Here is a 19,085-nt window from a genome sequence, read left to right on the forward strand (position 1 = left end):
AGTCCCTCTGGACGCTCCCTATGTCCTCTCTGTTTCCTTTATGTAGAAGCCATCACCTCCCCTAGACCTGTGGTAGGGATTTTCAGGGACAAAATAACGGACTTCCGTTCTAAATGGTAGCCCCAGAGCATTTCCGTTTATTGTTGAAATAAATGGAAAGCAGCACCCGGGTTCTAGCCTCTGTTCTTGGCTTGAAGCTTTTCCCCATGGCTTGGAGTCAGGACAGAGTTCCCACTGTAGACGTGGTGTCTCATGGAGTAATAGGAATAGCAATGATTTGCATGTGTGCAGCTTCTCATGGTTTGCCAACTGCGTATGCAGCCAGGGCCCCACCAACTCCAGGACTCACCTCGTGAGGTATACACAGAAGGTTCTGTCGGGGACGAGGTGGGGAGACCTCCAGCTTTGGGCACTGCCCTTCCTCCCGGGCCAACACTTCTTCCTTTGAGGGACATCACACAAAGTCTGCCCACGCATGCCTGTAGAAGGATTGGATTTAAACAAATAACTGATAGCCTAATGGCCGGGCCTCACTTGTTTGTAAGGAGAGCCAGAGAATGTTCTAGAATGAAGCCTATCCAGGGACAAATGACCCTTGCGTCACTGGGCCTTGGGAGCCCAGATCACTGAAGCTAAGGAGTAAGAGCCCGGACCCGTGAGGAGGCAGAGGGCAGCTGGGCGGGGAGCTTGGATCAGGTGTGTTGATGGAGCGATGTCTTCCTGGCTTCACCTGCAGTGCATCCTCCATGGCCGGGCTCTCATGACGTGGCCACAGACACCACAAGAACTATTGCCTCTGTACTGTTCGTGAGGGGTCTTGCCTCTCCTCGCCCTGGTCTCGTATCACACAATGTGCGTTCAGTAGGTAGGAACGGTCGTATCGGTTTTGGTCCAGATGACCTGAATCAGGGTGCTGTGCTGTCTTCTCCCTGTGACGTCTCTGGGCCAAGGGTCTTTGGGCCACGGGGGTGGAGGAGGGGCTGCTGCTCCCACTGGACTACCTTATTCAGATTCTCTCCTTTTAGTTTTGCAGGAGAGGAATCTGGCGCCCAGCAAAAGCAATAACCTGAATATACAAACGAGAGAAGAATATACTTGGGACTAAACATCAAATTGCTTCCAAGATTTCTGGCAGTCTGATCTCAAAGGGAAACCGATTTGTTCTGATGACCTCATTTTTAGAAATTAAAAAGACCTGCTGTGTTTCGGGCCAGAGTCCTTCCAGTACCCATCTCATAGTCACTATTCTGTTTTTTTTTTCCTTCACAGCAAATTTCATTGGTTTTCAAAAGGAAATTTTCCTAATTATAAAATAATAAATGCTAATAATGAAACATCAAAAACTATGAAATTTAATTTTTCCTGTAATTATGATGTTTTGCACATTTCCTTCCTGCCTTTCTCTTTGCATGTAAATTATGTATAGCATGCATAACACAACCACACTTTTATAGGCTGCTGTTTTGTACTTGACACATTATAAACAGAATTCCACGTCATTAAGAATATTCCAAAGTATAGTGTGTATTGGCTGGAGCTATACTCCCTCATAAAAACATCCCGCAATTTATTTAACAATTTCCTTGTTGTTTGATATTTACGTGGTTTCCAACATTTCTGTATTATACATAAATTATACATCATCACCCTTGTACCTACATCTTCGTCAGTCTCTCTGATGCTTTCATTTGCATAGATCCTAGAAGTGAAAAATCTAGGTCAAAGCTCAGCATTGCAAGGTGCTTGGCTCTGTCTGATGCACATGCAGTTCAGACCTCTGGGAAGAAACTGCCTGCACCAGGTGGCTCCACTCCCTTCCCCCTCTTCTCCCCAGCCCACTGAAGTCTTTAGCTTCTCCGAAATGACTCCCGTTGAGGTCCCTGCAGTCTCCATGGGTCTCCTCTGCAGCAGGTGTACTGTTAGCCCCGCCCTCCCCCTCAAACCCTAGTTCTTTGGTTTCTGGATCTTTGATATTTCCTTCCTTCCTTCCTTTGAGAGACCCTCAAAGATAGACAGACAGACAGACAGACAGATGATAGATAGATGATGGGTAGGGTTCTCCCATTGGCTGATTTATTCTACAAATTCCAGCAGCGGCAGAGGGGCTGACGCTGGGGGCTAAGAACTCTGATACAGGTCCTCCACAGGAGTGGCGGGAACCCAACTACTTGAGCCCTCACGGGCCGCCTCCCAGGGTCTGCATGGGCAGGAAGCTGGAACCAGGAGCCAGGAGCGGGGCCGGAGCAGGAGTCCGAGCTGCGGCTGAGGATCAAATGCAGGCGGCTCGACTGCGACATCAAATGCCTGTCCCATTTCCGTCATTCTTGTTGCTCCTCCTGGTTCCCTACCACCTCTCCCCGGGCTCAGGAACGATTTTTGGCTACCAGTAACAGCAAGCTCTGCTAACAGGGATGCGTGAATAAAGACTTATTTCCATTACACGCAACAATATGCTAAATCTGTTTAATAGCTCACTGTTGCTGCACCTGGAATCTCTGGGATCCTCTCGGCTTTCCCTCCATGTTTGTTATTTGATCACAATGTAGCTGCCATAGCACCAGGCATCACATCCACAATCAAAGAAAGAAGGAGCCCACCTTTCCCTCTTAGCAATCTTTCTATTCAGGAAGGAAGTTCTCTTTAGCAACCCCCTGTTGTGTTTCATCAGCCAAGCTCGGGACACATATCAGGCTTTAAGTTGAACACGATTCATCCCTTGGAGGCCTGGGATGGTATTAACCTGAGATCAAAGAGCCTCACCTCACTACCTTGACAAATGGGCGTTGTTTAGCAGGGAAAGGGGGAGAAAGGGTGTAGAGAACGACTTTCCAAGGACAACGGAGAGAACCGCTGCATGTGGGGTTTTTAACAGTCCTTCCCTGGAGACGGGCATTGGGTGCAACTGTTAAGATCCCCTGGGGTACCCACACTGCATTTCCCCATGTCCCTGTTTGAATTCTTGTTCCACTCCAGATTCCCTCTTCCGGCTAAAGCGCACCCTGGGAGGCAGCAGGTGATGGCTCAAGTGGTTCAGTTCCTGCCACCCCCGTGGGAAGCTCCGATTGAGTTCCAGGCTCCTGGCTTTGGCCTGGTGCCCCTGACTTGTTTGCATTGAAGGAGTGAACCAGCAGGTGCGGGCTCTCTCTCTCTCTCTCTCTCTCTCTGCCTCTCAAATAATAAGTAAAGAAATAGATTCCTTGGCCAGCCTCTTTCCACCTGACTTGCTTCCTGGGGACATCAGTTGCAAACACAGATTCCCCTCCTGCCTGCCTCACTGTGGCAGCTCAAGGCCTCCATCGCCTGCCCTGGGCCCAGTCACCCTTCTGGCCTTTCCCTGGCAATCCCCCAGGCACCAGCCATCCCTCTCTGAGAAACTCACTCCCCTGTGATGATTGCTCCCAAACTTATCTCACCAGTATCACTCTGGAATTTTCACCTGGAGCCATAAGAGCCGAGACCTGGACTTCTGCCTTGCCTTCCTCCTCCTCCCCCTCCAGGGACTGCGGGAGTGAGGATGAGCAGCATCGGAATCTTGAGGACAGAGAATGGGGCTCATCTTGACGGGCTGGCTGGGATCCCCTAAGGCTGAGCCTAAGACAAAACTTGGCTGTTGATGCTTTCTGGGGAGGGGGGTGAAGTCAGAGAGGAGAGGAGAACCCTAAACTGTCTGATGTATCGCACTTCTACAAGCACTTTGTAGCTTCATATGTCTTTTTTTTTTTAAGATTTATTTGATTTACTTGAAAGGCAGAGATACTGGGAGCTGGTGAGGGGAGGAGAGAGAAAGACAGAGAGACAAAGAGAGAGAGAAAGTTTGTCCATCTGCTAGTTTGCTCCTTAAATGGCCAGGGTGGGCCAAGCCAAAGCAGGAGCCAGGAGCTACATTCGAATTTCCCATGTGGGCTGCAGGACCCAAGCACTTGGCTCACCTTCCACTGTTTTCCCAGGCACATTAGCAGGGAGCTGGGTCAGAAGTGGAGCAGCCAAGAACCAAGCCAGCACCCATATGGGATGCCGGCATTGGAGGGGGTGGCTTTACCTGCTACACCACAACTCCAGCCCCTTATAGCATTTTTAATATTGCAGATTGCCTCATATCCTGTTCTGCAACTTATGAGAGAAAATAAGGCAGGAAGGGGTTAAATTGGAGTTGCTTGTGAGCTAACTGCATATTGTTCTGCTTTTGTACAAAATGCTTTGGCTTGCAAAATGCATTTTGTTTAAGATAAAGATAACTGGACTTTGGCTGACCTTGTAACATGTGATGATTGTGCTAATGCTTTTATGAGATAATGGAGCATGTGATAATTATTTTAGGAGCTATGTTGAGTTTTTGGTCATGATGACCCCGTGTTTATGCTTGCTCAAGGATTTTGCCCCCTCACTCTGGAAAAACCCTCTATCTTGTGATGTATTCGTCATGCTGTGGTTTATCTTGTGATTTTTGGCAATGATGTGGAGATATGCTAATGTTGTGGTTTTCAATCTTAAATACGCTGTGCAGTTGATGATCGGCGCCTCTCTTCTTGCACAGAGATGGCCCATCTGCGCAGATGTAATAAACTTCCCTCATGTTCTTTACAGCGATTGGAATGGAATTCGTGTTTCTGGGGTCGGTAAAAGTGTGAGACACCTTTCGGGGGTCTTACATCTTCTTGGGGGCTCGTCCGGGATTCGAGACCCCAGACCCACGCTCCATTTTCCAATCGGAGGTAAGTTTTTGCTGTTTTAAGTGTTTTTGTGTGTCTGGTTGATTGTTTTTTTAACGTACTGGTTTACTGGAATTGTGCCTGCAGGACCTGTATCTGTATTGAGCCGGCAGTGGGTAGGGGCAGACGTGCCCGGCGCCCCGGGCTCGAACCACTGGAGGACGCTCCGGTGGTGGAGGGGACGTGGAATCCCCCTCCGGGAGGGGACGTGGAATCCCCCTCCGTCTGTAAGAGAAGCGAGGGGACGTGGAATCCCCCTCCTTCTTTTAGAATCCCCCTCCTTTAATTTTTGTTCCGTGGGAGGTGGCAGCTCCCCTCGGAAGTTTGGTTTCAGTTTTGTCTCGGTCTTCTTCCCCGGGAGAAGGGCTGGTGGCAGCAGCCGCTCCCGTCGGTGGTTTCAGTTTTGTGGGGAAGCTTTGGTTTCGGTGTAAGTGTTTCTTCCCCGGGAGAGGGCTGGTGGCAGCAGCTGCTCCCGTCAGAAGTTTTGGTTTTAGTCTTGTTGCGCGCAGGTCTCGTCTTATTAGGGCGCGCAGGTCTAGTTCCATTGTTGTGTGCAGTGTCTTTGTGAAGTCTTGTGATTGTTTTTTGTGTTTTAATATACTTTCCTTATTTGCCTTTCCCCTTCAATTTGAGTGATTACCCAACTGATTAGAAGTGTACTAATTGTTGGCCAAACCGCTTGACTCTGACAGCTTAAATTCTAAACTGAGTCTTCCAACTTTGGGCTTCCAGTCGGATCCCTGGAACTCTCAAAGGATGAGACTCTAAAATTTGTTAAAGTAACCGCTGCTTGAGTCAATTCAGATTATGTAAAATATATTAAAATGTTATAAATGGTGTAAGACCTATGCTGTCTTTTCAAAGTTGTGCCCATGTTTGCTGTCCAGGAGGAGTTATTCTTGTGGGAATGTAATTTTGACTTTTAATTCAGAACTCAGTGTCTTAAGCCATCTAGGCATCAATGCTAAGCAAAATGTAAAAAAAAAAAAATGTATTGTACTTTTCACATCTTAAATTCGATAGGAGAGACTGTTTAAGTTTGTTAACATGTATTGTTATAGATTGTCTATACATAACAATTCAAGACTATGTAAAAGTAACTACAGGTATAAAGTTTCAGAAAATGTGAGCAAGTCATAAAAAGTTTTAAAAGGTTTGCAACTTTGGAATTGTTTACAGAGCTTTCTTTAAGTTAAGTGCTAATGCCAAAATTACATTGACCTAAAGTTAAAGTCTGATCTTCTGTTACAACAAAATACCTAAAAATGGTTTAAGTTTTAAAATCTGTTTTTGCAAAAATTGTAATGTCTATTTTAACAGTGTCTGCTGAATCGGTTACTCTGCCATTTTTAGAGTTAGGTCCTATAAGCTCTTTTTGACTCTGTTGAGTAGTTCTAAATTATGTAAACCCTTATGTTTAAGGTTTTTATTTCTGGTTAATTCAACAACAGACATAAAATTCATGTTCTACCAAGATGATCTATTGTGTACTCTACTGTCTCTGTTAAGTTCAAATTAGTAAAAAGCATTGTTAAGTATTATGATCAAATTTGGTTTAAAAGTGTAAAAATCACCCTGATTGATAAATGGCTATCATTTCAGGATGTTAAGAAATTCTATTTTGACCAGATACTCTAAGTTCTCTTGGCACCTTTAACAGACTTTCTAAAAATCCAAGTTCTAAATTATCCGAACTTTTGACACCCCCAGAGGGCCCCTGGAGATGTCAAAAAGAGATCTCTCATCTTGCAGAGATAATAACCAATCGGCTGTTTAAATTAAAAGTGGTGCCAAGATGTAAAATGATGCTAAACTTCAGCTATAAACATGTTTCTTTCTAGCTGCTCCAGTCTCTGGCTCAGAAGCCAGATCCTTTAAAGAGGGACCGATGAAGTCTCCGTCCAGCTAACGCTAAACAACCAGGCGTTGCTAGTTCAAATGTATTGCTAGTTCAAATGTGGATCAAACAGGAGGTCTAGCCAAAAGGGAAACAAATAGTTAAGATTGTACAAACCTACAAAAATGTAATAATTAAATGGTTAAAGCAAAATGTTAGCTCATTTGTTAATTGGACTGTGTGCGCCTCAACATGTCTGTTTATTGAAATGGTACTGTTTTTTTATGCTCCTGACATTGGTGCCCTTTTTGGAAACCAGAAGAGAAATGGAGAAAAAAATCCGATAAAACAGAGGAGGATGAAGCAGAGGAGGGAGGACCCCCGGCCCGTTCTAACTGGCCGTCCTCCTCCTCCATATAACTGGGAAGGCAAGCCCTGACAGGACTTGCAGGGCCTGTTTTACTAACATTAATTTTACTATACTTAAATGGAATTTTGTAAAAGACTCAGTCTCTACTGCCAGACTCCCCTGAGGAGTTTAGCTGAAGGGGTTAAAGTTTTTTTTAGTTAAAAAAAGGGAAGTTTAAAATGGGCTAAGAAAGAGGAACTAACTAGGATCCTGACCACCACAGTTAACAGGAAGCAGAGTAAGGGAGAATCAGGGTAAGCAGGGACCCCCGGAGACTGGCAAAAGCACAGAAAAGTGCCCAAAAGGACAAGTCTGCCTAAGGTCCGACTAACAACGAGAGTCAAGTGGTGTACGACTGCTACACGGGACCGAACTGACCGAAAACGGCCTCTGCAAGCCAGCGAGAGGAAAGACGGCAGCAGCGGAGTGGTGAGGCTGGGCGACAGCGGCCCCTCCCTCGCTGGGATACGTGTGGTCCGTCACACGGCTGGGGATAGTGTTGGGAATGCAGGCCCTGCCCAGGTTCCCGTGGCCATCACCTCCTGTGGTGTCCGGGACGGGCCCGCGTGAGCCGACATATCCCCCTAGCTTCCGGAGTACAACGGGGACAACAGTGGGAGGCGGCCGAACGAGGTCAGTGGTCTGGGTTTCTACCTCCAGCCCCCCCACCCGAGAGCTTTGCTCGGCGGGCAGAGCTGATTGCTATGGACCATGCACTCCGTGCAGCTAAGAAAAAGGAGCGGGTAGCAATGCACAAGAACAGCAGGTACGCTCTCGCCACCACCTACGGGGAACTCAAAATGGACAGAGGCTTTATTGACCAGGAAGAAGAATTGCGCCAATGTTTCCCTGATTTGGACTACCAAAGGTACTGGGGTCAGACACCGGGCCGGCTTTCGTCTCCAGGGTAAGTCAGATGGTGGCACAGGTGTTGGAAATAGAAAGCTACATTGTGTTTATAGGGTAAGTCAGATGGTGGTAGCGGTAGCCAAGGTACTGGGGATATAGCTAGGTAAAATGTATGATTAATGGTGGGGACTGGCACTGGAGACTAGGTCAAATTGCTGCTACACATTTTTATAATGCTACATATCTTTTATATGCTGCTACACTTTTGCAACTTCCCTATTTTGCCAGGCTTTGCTTAAATGTCTGCCTTTTAGGGCTGTAAAGGTTTCCTGAAGAAGCAGTCCTTGGCTCTGCTCTCCGAGCAGCAGAAGATGAGTGACTGCAAGTTTGCCTATGTACATATGCTGGCTTAGGACTATTTGCTGTATATCCTGAAGACGCCGCAGCCTGGACAGGGATTGAGCAAGACGTCCAGAGTGCTGCAGATCGTCACCTTTTCCATCCAGCAAGAAGTGGAAGAGGCTCTGCTTTATACATAATTTTGGTTAAAAGACTTTTTTGGAAGTTACCAAATAGATCTGTGTGATACTGTTATTGCTAAAGAAGAAGTATTGCTGACCCTGCATAATGAATAGACTTCTTTAGTTTATTAAAAGTAAAAGTGTTTATCACCCATACCTTGGTCCTGACCCAGCAGTGCCAAAGTTTAAAAATGAAGGACATAAAAGAAAAGAGTATTGTTGGTGAGAAGGGCTAAAGAGAAAAAGAGCTTTTTATATAAGGAAAGGACATGGTTTGTAAGATCCGGATGGCTAGTTTACTCTAGACTGAAATGGAATTGGTAAAATGTTTACAGTAAGTCGAAGAGGGTGTGTGAAAGTCACAAGGAGTATTCGGGTCAATTCAGCTGAACAGGCACCAGCTATTAACCCAAAATTTGTATGACTTCTTCAGGGATGTGTTTTCTATTATTGTCTCTGTTGTATTTTAAACTCTGATGCCTTTTTGTAACTTTTTATTTTGCGGGGCGGGGCATACTTCCCCTACCGCGCAGACTTGCTTCTGTGCTCATAGGATTGGCTGTAAGGCACAGAGATGTGCTTGCAATACTTTTATTTTGTTTTACCCTGGTGATGGGCAGCCCACATATCCCAATGAAGATCACGTGGGAGGTAAGATCTGGTACCGCTGAGGTTGTGTGGCCCGCGTGGCCCCTTCTGGGATATGGTGGCCCTCCTTGCACCCCAATGTTTGTTAATTGGTAGTAAAAAAGACACCTGGGACATCTCCGGCCTGTTTTCTGATCAGACTCCCCTATGAAACAAAGAAATTGTTACCAATGTGGGACAAAATTTAAAAAGTAATCCCTTAAATTTTAAGATTAAAATTTGACGAAAAGAAAAGGGGGGGAATGAGAGAAAATAAGGCAGGAAGGGGTTAAATTGGAGTTGCTTGTGAGCTAACTGCATATTGTTCTGCTTTTGTACAAAATGCTTTGGCTTGCAAAATGCATTTTGTTTAAGATAAAGATAACTGGACTTTGGCTGACCTTGTAACATGTGATGATTGTGCTAATGCTTTTATGAGATAATGGAGCATGTGATAATTATTTTAGGAGCTATGTTGAGTTTTTGGTCATGATGACCCCGTGTTTATGCTTGCTCAAGGATTTTGCCCCCTCACTCTGGAAAAACCCTCTATCTTGTGATGTATTCGTCATGCTGTGGTTTATCTTGTGATTTTTGGCAATGATGTGGAGATATGCTAATGTTGTGGTTTTCAATCTTAAATACGCTGTGCAGTTGATGATCGGCGCCTCTCTTCTTGCACAGAGATGGCCCATCTGCGCAGATGTAATAAACTTCCCTCATGTTCTTTACAGCGATTGGAATGGAATTCGTGTTTCTGGGGTCGGTAAAAGTGTGAGACACCTTTCGGGGGTCTTACACTTACAGGGTATAAATAGCCATAACAATCATAGATAGATTTTCTCTAAGACAACAAAACGAAATGTGTAACAAGTGTTAACTGTTCATACATGGAGTCCAAATAGGACTTGTGGTGGTGCAGCAAGGATGGTCATTAGTCACTCCCGTTCAGACCCTGGCCCTTTCTGGGAGCGGATGTGCTGGGACATGATTTCCTGATGCTGTGCGTTCAGCAGTTCACACGTTCCTGGAGAATCCAAGCACAATCCCACTGATTGACAGACGCACTGGAGCGTTGCGTAAAGCACATGCTGACGGTGACCAGCATGCAAGTGTGCACTCCTCCTAAGTTTACCAATCCTCACTTGGCCTAGTGGTTAAGATACCCGCCCCACATCCCACAGTGGAGTGCCTGGGTTCAGCCAGCTCCCGTGCCAGCTCCCGACCGCAGCTTCCTGCCAACGCAGACCCTGGGAGGCAGCCGCGATGGCTCCAGGAATTGGGTTCCTGCGACCCACATGGGAGACCTGGATTGTGTTCCCAGCTTCCGGCTGCAGCCCCGACGCAGCCCCAGCCACTGTGGGCAGCTGGGGAGTGAACCAGCAGATGGGCGCTCTTGTTTCTCTGTCTTCAAATAAATAAATTAGTTTAGAAAAATTCCCCAGGTCTTCCTTTCCTTCCTGGTACACACATTTCCTGGCCTTTGTGTGGACACAGGTTTGTGCAAATTTCTTTTCCCAAAGTAATGGGTCTTCCAAAAAGATTTCAAGTCACTCTATGCTTGAATTAGGTGAATAGAATGTGTCTTCTGATCTTTGATAGTTGACTGACTGCCCTAGTGAAATAAACCCGAATTCATTACACTTTCACTGGACATTTGCATGTGCATGTGTGTGTGTTATTTATATCAAAAGTATTAAAAACACATTTCTATTTACTCAGCCACAATTTTTTTTTCCCACGAAAATTACTCACACAAGCTGGACAGATCATAAGAAATGCCATTACTATTGCAATTTTTGATACCAAGACAGAGCTGGCATGGCTGTGTGCTGGGGTTATAGAAATTAAGTCCTACAGTCATTTTAAGATGATCGTCTCCACAGAGCCAGAAACAGATTTATTTTCAGTTGTTTGCAGCAAAAAATTATTTCAGCACTTAGGTAAAAATTCTTAAAGGGCCCTTGAGGTCTTTTCAGTCCATGTAAACAACAGCATGTGGTGCTGATTTGCAATTGTAGCCGTGTGTTTCTCACCCTGGCCTTGGGAGAGTGGGAGGTAGAAGACAGCAATCCAAGTCCACGTTCACTGAGCATTTACGGCAGCGGTGAGTGGCTGCCTTCCATGTTTGTCAAACCCACATCCCTGTGCGGTGAAGCTGGAGTCGCCGTAAGGACAACTTTGGGAGCAGGAAGAAGACAAATAGACTGAGTTTTAGAAAGTCAGACAACCACGTCCTTGCCCAGAGGGATATGACCGGCGGCGTGTAAACACAGAACAGTGTTCCAAGCAAGCAGCAAGCACTTAATCATTGACTGATGGGGGCAGGTATTAGACCATTGTCTTCTAAGCTCCCTATGAGCTTGGTCGGGTATTTGTTTGCAAATCCAGAAAAATAATGTGTGCTTATGAATTGAGAGATGAAATCCAGGAGCACTCAAGGGCTGGTTAGTTCCTTTAGGCATCAATAGGACACAGGCCGCAAGTTGAGGTCTGTAGGGGTATGGGCTGTTCAGCAAGCCACGAGGCACTTTTCTAAACATGACCATGGCTGGTAATGTGGACAAAAACTCAATTAGGGGAAGCCTCAACTATACTCTAGTCACAGTGGATTGTTTGTAGGAGAGAAACGGGCTAATTTAACAGGCCAGGGGATGAATAAAAACAACTCAGAGACGTGAAACCAAGGGAGACAGGGGGATCAGACCTCAGCAAATTCAAGTTTCTACACGGCCTCGGTGAGGGGAGAAGCAGACTAGTGGATCTCAAACCTTTTGGCTCATGGCTACTAATTTCAGGGATGGACGTTTGGCCTAGTGGTCAAGACACTCACGTTCCATGTTTGGCACCTCCTTCTGCTTCTGACCCCAGTTTCCTGCAAATGCAGACCCCAGCAGGCAGTGTTAGTGGCCTGAGTCATTGGATTCTGTCTACCCACATGGGTTGAATCCTTGGCTGTGGACTGCACGCTGGCCTGGCCCTGACTACTGTGGGCATTTGGGGAGTGAACCGGCAGATGAGCGCTCTCTGTCTCTCTCTCGGCCTCTCGATATAAAAACAAAAATTTTAAAAAGAGAAAACAGGAGCCAGTGTTGTGGCATAGCATCCTATACTGGTGCCAGTTCAAGTCCCAGCTGCTTCACTTCTGATCCAGGTCCCTGCTAATGGCCTGGGAAAGCAGCAGAAGATGGCCCAACTCCTTGGGCCTCTGCATCCATGTGGGAGACCTGGATGAAGCTCCTGGCTCCTGGCTTTGGCCTGGCCCAGCCCTGGCCTTTGCAGCCATTTGGGAAGTGAACAACTGGATGGAAGATTCTCAGATTCTGTCTCTCTCTGCTTCTCCTTCTCCCTCTGTAACTGCCTTTCAAATAAATAAGTAAATCTTTTTTAAAAAGAGAAAACCTTTTAATGGCATGCCCTACAGTACATGCACACACACATCTCTACTTACACACAAACACATACATCTGAAATTAAAATGTCATACTATTCTCACTTGTAACAAACTCTGATATTTTCTACTCTTTTCTCTGTTGCAAGAATGCTGGTCTGATCTGCCCAGTTGATTTCATGGTCCATGAGAAGTTCTAATCTGTAGTCTGCAAAACACAGGACCACCTGAGGTAAGGACCAGGGAAGGGAACTTACAGCTCTGGTTTTGGTGCGGTCTTATCTGCTACAGGTTGAAAGAGAACTCCAGGATGGTCCCTGCCAGGCAAGAAATTCCAGGAACCTTAGCAGGCTGACAGGTCTGTCCTGCCTGGGGGAGTTAGGTGAGAGCCAAGGTCTGCCCCAGATGGCTGGCCACCTGTCACCTGGGTTGACTTGCCTTCAAGAATGCCTATGGAAACCTGGATGATGTTAAGCATTTGGGCTGGGGGCGGAAGCCTGGGGGAAGAGGAAGGGTTTATTGGTTGGTGTCACTGAATGAGGCTGGTGACAAGGAATCCCGGAGAACCTGCCTTGTTGATGGTTACAACCTTACCGAAGAAGTAATTTACATAGTACAGGCTCCCAGGCTCAACTGTTCCCTACCTAAAATGCTGACGGATCTTCCCGGGACACTTAGGACAAAGGCCAAAATCCTTGCCATGGGTCATAAAGCCTTGCCCGATGTGTGTCCAGCCTCTCTCTCTGCCCTGCAGCGGGGGTGGGGAGGAGCTTTCAGGTGCTCCAGCTCCCCCCACCCGGCCCCCGGCATTCCCCCCTACTGCTGCCGCTGCCCCTTCCACAGCCAACTCGAGTTTCACTCCTGCACGAAGCCTTCCTGGTTCCTTCAGGCGCTATCAGCCTCCCAGTTAGACCCTTCACACGAGGAAGACCTGCCGTTCGTGTGCGCGTGGACTCAGTCCACATAAGAGGGAGCTTCAGAAATTTGTGGACAAATGAAATCAACACCCAACTTTAGTTTGGTGCATAAACGTTTGAAACCCGTGCATAGTTGTTATAACACACACTTCCAGTGCACTTTTGGAGGGCTCCTCAGATCCACCACCAGCCCATTAGCACCATCGGAGTGGGGATTGTGCTTGATCAAAGAGAGAGGGAGAGAGAGGAAGGAAGGAAGGAAGGAAGGATTACAATGAATGCTTTAAATGTCTTCCCAGGAAATTATAAGAACTTTTTGTTGATAATTTAAAGATATTTCTCGGGGCCGGCACTGGGGCATAGTGGGTTAAGCCGCTGTCTGTGGAGCTGGTGTCCCATATGGGCACCTGTTAGAGTCCTGGCTGCTCCACTTCCGATCCAGCTCCCTGCTGGTGTGCCTGGGAGAGCAGTAGAGGATGGCCTGAATGCCTAGGCCCCTGCAGCCATGTGGGAGACCCAGATGAGGCTCCTGACTCCTCTTGGCTCCTGGTTTTGGCCTGGCCGGGCCCTGACCATTGTAGCCATTTGTGGAGTGAACCAGCAGATGGAAGATCTCTCTGTTTCTCCCTGTCTCTCTGTAATTTGGACTTTCTCTTGACATGCTTATAGCACTTTTTCATTGAAAATATTTTTTACGCTTTCTCTCTTCTTAATCGGGCTTGAGTTTATGAATTTTGTGTGCTTTTCAAATAAAGTTTTTGATTCTATTCATTATTCATACTGTTTGTAACTATGTTACAACATTCTCCTGTTCTAACAGGTTTTTCCAAAAAAGAGTTGAGTCTTCAGGTTTTCAGTTGTGCCTTCATAGCATCCAAAAATAAAGCCTTTCCACATTTCTTCCTTTTCAGTATTTCAAGCAACTATTTCATGTTCATGTCTTATTGCTTTACTGCAGCTCCTAAGACTACATTTACAATAGTGGCAATAGCAAGGCTCTCTCTCTTGTTCCTGAATTTGGTGGAAATGGCTGCAGTACGTCCCCACTGTGTGTGCTGCTTTGAGAAGCTCCCACCCATCGTTCCCTGAAGGGAGAGAGATACAGGCTGGATGAAAACCACAAGCATCCTGGGAGCTAAGTGAACAACAACAACAAAAACAGAAAAGTGTTTCAAGAAGAAAGGAGTGAGGATCTGTGTCAAACGCTGGGTTGGCCACGTAAGAGCAAGCCTGGGCACTGGGCATCAGATTTAAAACTTGTAGGGCACTGGTGACCTTGCCCAGAGTGGCCTCTGTGAGTGCGGATGGAACAGGTCAAAGAGGCAGTGGGCAGAGAGGGAGTGGAGATGCTGAGAGGATGCAAGTTTTGTTTTGCTGGGTTTTGCTGCAGTGTCGGGGCAGCAGCTGGAGAACAGGGGAGTCCAAAGAGTCCTTTTTGGTTTGCTTTTTCTTTTTTTAAAGATGGGAGAAGTGAAATCGTATTTGAAAGCTTGCTTCTGTTTATGACTACTAGTGAGGAAAAACTGGTGGCCAAAGAGAGGGGAGAATTGGTAGAGAGATGGTCCTGAGTGGGATGTGGTAGGCACAAGTGGACAGTGGCCTCATAGGAGCAGAGAGGAGACAGGTGTCGGGAAGGGGACCACTGGAGTCAGCCCTGGTTTCCTGTTCTCAGTGTGCCCAAGCGTTTCCTAGGTGAGCCTAGTGACCACCAGGTCGGAACCAGCAGCCCGGCACTAGGACCAGGCAGCACCTTGATCTCGTCTCTCTGTGGCTGAGGATGGCAGAGTGGGCCCCCAGCTCTGGTCCTTTGGTCAGGCACAGGCTGGGAGAGTAGCCGCAGACCTGTCTCGTCTTCCTGACAGGACATAAGAGAAAAGAGAGGCGAGAAAGGGGAGAGGAGAAGAGGTGTGTGTGAGAGAGAGAGAAGGAGAGAGTGAGAGAGGTGTCAAACACACCACCCACGTGAAGGACAAGGGCCAGGTACAGTGTTGTTGGCCCTGATGTCAATGCCCCCTTGGAGCAGAAGGGGTGGGGTACCTCCCCTCCTCCACCGAGATCTGAATCAAAATGGTAAAACCAACAAAACTGGTAGCTGCGGTTACACGAGACGGATTTGTTCAGCACAATGTTTTTTGTTTGTTTGTTTTTTAATTTGACAGGCAGAGTTAGACAGTGAAAGAGAGAGACAGAGAGAAAGGTCTTCCATCCGCTGGCTCACCCCCCAAATGGCTGCCATGGCCGGTGCTGCGCCGAGCCGAAGCCAGGAGCCAGGTGCTTCCTCCTGGTCTCTGATGCGGGTGCAGGGCCCAAGCACTTGGGCCATCCTCCACTGCCTTCCTGGGCCACAGCAGAGAGCTGGACTGGAAGAGGAGCAACTGGGACAGAATCCGGCGTATTATCGGATGCAGGTGGAGGATTAACCAAGTGAGCCGCAGCGCCAACCCCAGCACAATGTTATTTATTTATTTATTTATTTTGACAGGCAGAGTGGACAGTGAGAGAGAGAGAGAGAGAGACAGAGAGAGAGACAGAGAGAGACAGAGAGAAAGGTCTTCCTTTGCCATTGGTTCACCCTCCAATGGCCGCTGCGGGCGGCGTGCTGCGGCCAGCGCTCCACGCTGATCCAAAGCCAGGAGCCAGGTGCTTCTCCTGGTCTCCCATGGGGTGCAGGGCCCAAGCACTTGGGCCATCCTCCACTGCACTCCCGGGCCATAGCAGAGAGCTGGCCTGGAAGAGGGGCAACCGGGACAGAATCCGGCGGCCCGATGGGGACTAGAACCAGGTGTGCCAACGCCGCTAGGTGGAGGATTAGCCTGTTGAGCCGCGGTGCCGGCTACAATGTTTTCTAACTTCAGATCTAAATACCCCAAGCAAGGCGGGCATGGTGCGTAGGTGCTCAATGCATGGCCCCCTCGCCCTGTCCCTGGGTCCTCCAGAGGCAGTGCAGGTGCTGCCCCTCTGCCCCCCCCCACCGCAGCACAGCTGGGGGCCCAGAGGCAGAGAGCCATGCTGGTACAGACCCCCAAGTGAAACAGGAAGCGCTAAAGCAGGGAGACCCCCTCAGCTATTTCCTGCTGAGTGACACCCACCTCCACCCTAGGGAGTAAGAAGCAGGCCTGTCTTATCTCCTGACAGCAGCACCCACAGGAGGAGGACACCCCATGGCACACACGTGACAGAGAGTGCCTAGCTAGACTCCCTGCTCGCATGCCTTCCCCGCCGGCGGGATTCAATAACGGACTCGGATATTAAAATGCATATTTCATAGTCTCTTGTCCCACCATTTGGAGGAGGGCCATTCACTAGACAGGAGCCATTCAGTCATGCTCATCGAACAGGGAAAATCCCGTTTTCCGTTGCCAAATGGGAGGGAGAGGAGATTATCTCACGTGGCCAGGCCCAGGGGCTCCCAGGAGCAGTGTTCAGACCGGAGCTCCCAGCAGGGAGACTCCTCTTCCCCTGTGTGGTCCTGGCCCAGTCTCCGCACTGGGCCTCAGCAGCCCCTCCCTGCGCTGCTGGTGGGCTCCCCACCACACACTGGCCCTTCTTGTCTCTTCTGCATAAAATACGCATCCTGGGGGCCTCTTGCTCTTCCTTCCAAGGAGTGATGTTATAAAAATGAATAAATCAACGCCAAGCGTTTCAGATTCATGCATACGCACTGAGTTGGTAATACTTATTTGTAATGAAAATTAAGGGAGCAAACTGTTCCCAATTGGGTGTGGGGAGGACACAGGGGAATGTCTGACCACAGAGGTGTGCACAGTGGAGGTCACAGGCTCCCTCCTTAGTCCAGCCGGTGTCAGGCAACTGAGTCTCTACCATAGTGTCTAACTTAGCAGGTAGACCTAATATATCATCGGACCCTACGAGGAACCTGCACGCCTCTCCGTGTGCTATACACAGCTGTAATAATTACAGCTGACACTTTTTCCCCCTCATAGGGGCATCCCCGTGCTGACCACTGGATGCCTTTTCCAAAAGGACCCCATCACATGTAATTTCGATGGCTTTGGCTACGTGACAATCAGCATCGCTGTATGTATTCGCATTAATTCTTTCAACAATTATTGAGCTCCTACCAAGAACCTGGGGTTGCACAGGCTCTGGGGACCACGCAGAACCGGCCCCAGCGCACCGCTGACCTTATGGCGGGTCAAGGTTCAGTTCCCACTGGAGATGCTTCGGGACGGGCAGAAAGGAGGGCTCCTGGGCGGCCAAGGCACTGGTGACCTCCCTACTGACCCGTTCTTTCTCTGCCCAGCAAAACAGGTTCTCGATGCTCCCAGGGGGACACACGCGTTGCAGCGAGGCATCTCCGCGGTGCGCACCGCTCTGGGCTGGCTGGAAGGCAGCACACAAACACGAGTTATTCCCAAAGTTGTGGCTTCAGAGGCTTCTCCTGTTCCTGCTCTCAGATCGCTGGTTTCCTCCAGTTCGTTTTCCTGGGGTCGGGCCGGGCACAGGAGGCCAGAGGCACAGCCCAGGCAGCCCGCTCTGAGCAGGGGGGCGGGCTCGGATGCCGCACGTGCGCGGCGTGCCCCTCAACCTCGGCCCTGCGCCCCCTCCCGCCGACGCGGGGCTCGGGGGCAGTCCGGTCCCCGCGGTCCCCTCTCCTCTACCCTCTGACCTCCCGCTACGGACGCGCGGGGCTGACCCCGCGGCGAGGCCCGGGTTCAGGGACACCCCGATTCCTGCCTTCCTCCGCCCCACTGGACACAGCCTGGACAGAGCCCGAGGGCACCCCTCTCCCGGGGCAGGAGTGAGGACTCTGGGGAGCGGGAGCCCAGGCGGCAAGGCCGGGCAGCCCGGGACGCGGGCTCCGCGCGCGCCCGGCTGCCCAGGTGGGGCGGCCTCCGTCCGAGGCGCGGGGTCGGGGGAGGCCCGTCTACGCGGCGCGCGCCCGGCCCTGGAACAGCGCGGCCGAGCGGCCCGGAGGCTGCGGGAGGGAGGAGCGGGGCGCGCGCGGGCGGCGGCAGCCCCGGCCGCCCAGGGCCCGGCTCCCCCGCGCCGCCGCCGCAGCAGGTGGGGGCCCGGCGGGCCGGGGGCGGGGCCCGGCTCGGGGCGGAGCCGCCGCGGCGCGGGCGGGGGACCCGGCCCGAGCCCGAGCGGGAGCCGCGAGCCGGGCTGTCGGGGCGCCCGCGGGAGCTCGCCGCGCGCCGGGGCTGGGACCGGCCAGGCCGAGCGCGCCGGCGCCGTGGCCGCAGACAAAGGCGCTGCTCGCGCCCGGGCCGCCGCGCTCCCGGGCTCTGATCGGTGAGTGGCTCCCCCTGCGCCTCTCGGAGTTCCGCGGGCTCCGGTGCAGCTGGGGGGCGAGGAAGCTATGATACTTTCCGCTCGCCCCGCACCCCCTGCCCACCTTAACCGTAAGCCCCCCAAGGCCAGGCACGCCCCAAACTGGCGAGTTTCCGAGCGGTGACCTCTTCCTCGGCGGACCGCGCGCGGGTGTCGTCCCCGGTCTCGGGTTTGCTTGGCAGGGTTGTCCGCTGGGCGCCCCCGGGGTGTGCCTCGGGGAGGAGGACTGCGGGGCCGGGCGCCGCGAGGAACCCCACCCCCGGGGGCAGAGCCGCGCGTTTGGGGGTCTCGGAGGGCAGATTCGGGTCTTCGTGGCGGGGTCTGCCCCAGTGCCCTGGCATCGCCCCCTCCAACCTCCTCCCTTCCTCGGTCGAGGGCGAATGCAGCGCCCCCAGCCCCCAACCGAGGCGCCCACTCCGGGGGTCCTGTGTCCCCTGGAGAGCGGAGAGGGCGCGGGCCCGGGCGCTTCCCCGGCGCGGTGCGGTGATCCCGAACCCGAATGTGCGGGGCCGGCGGGCGGGCGGGGCTGG

This window comes from Lepus europaeus, chromosome 9, assembly GCF_033115175.1.
Source record: "Lepus europaeus isolate LE1 chromosome 9, mLepTim1.pri, whole genome shotgun sequence".
Taxonomy (NCBI): domain Eukaryota; kingdom Metazoa; phylum Chordata; class Mammalia; order Lagomorpha; family Leporidae; genus Lepus; species Lepus europaeus.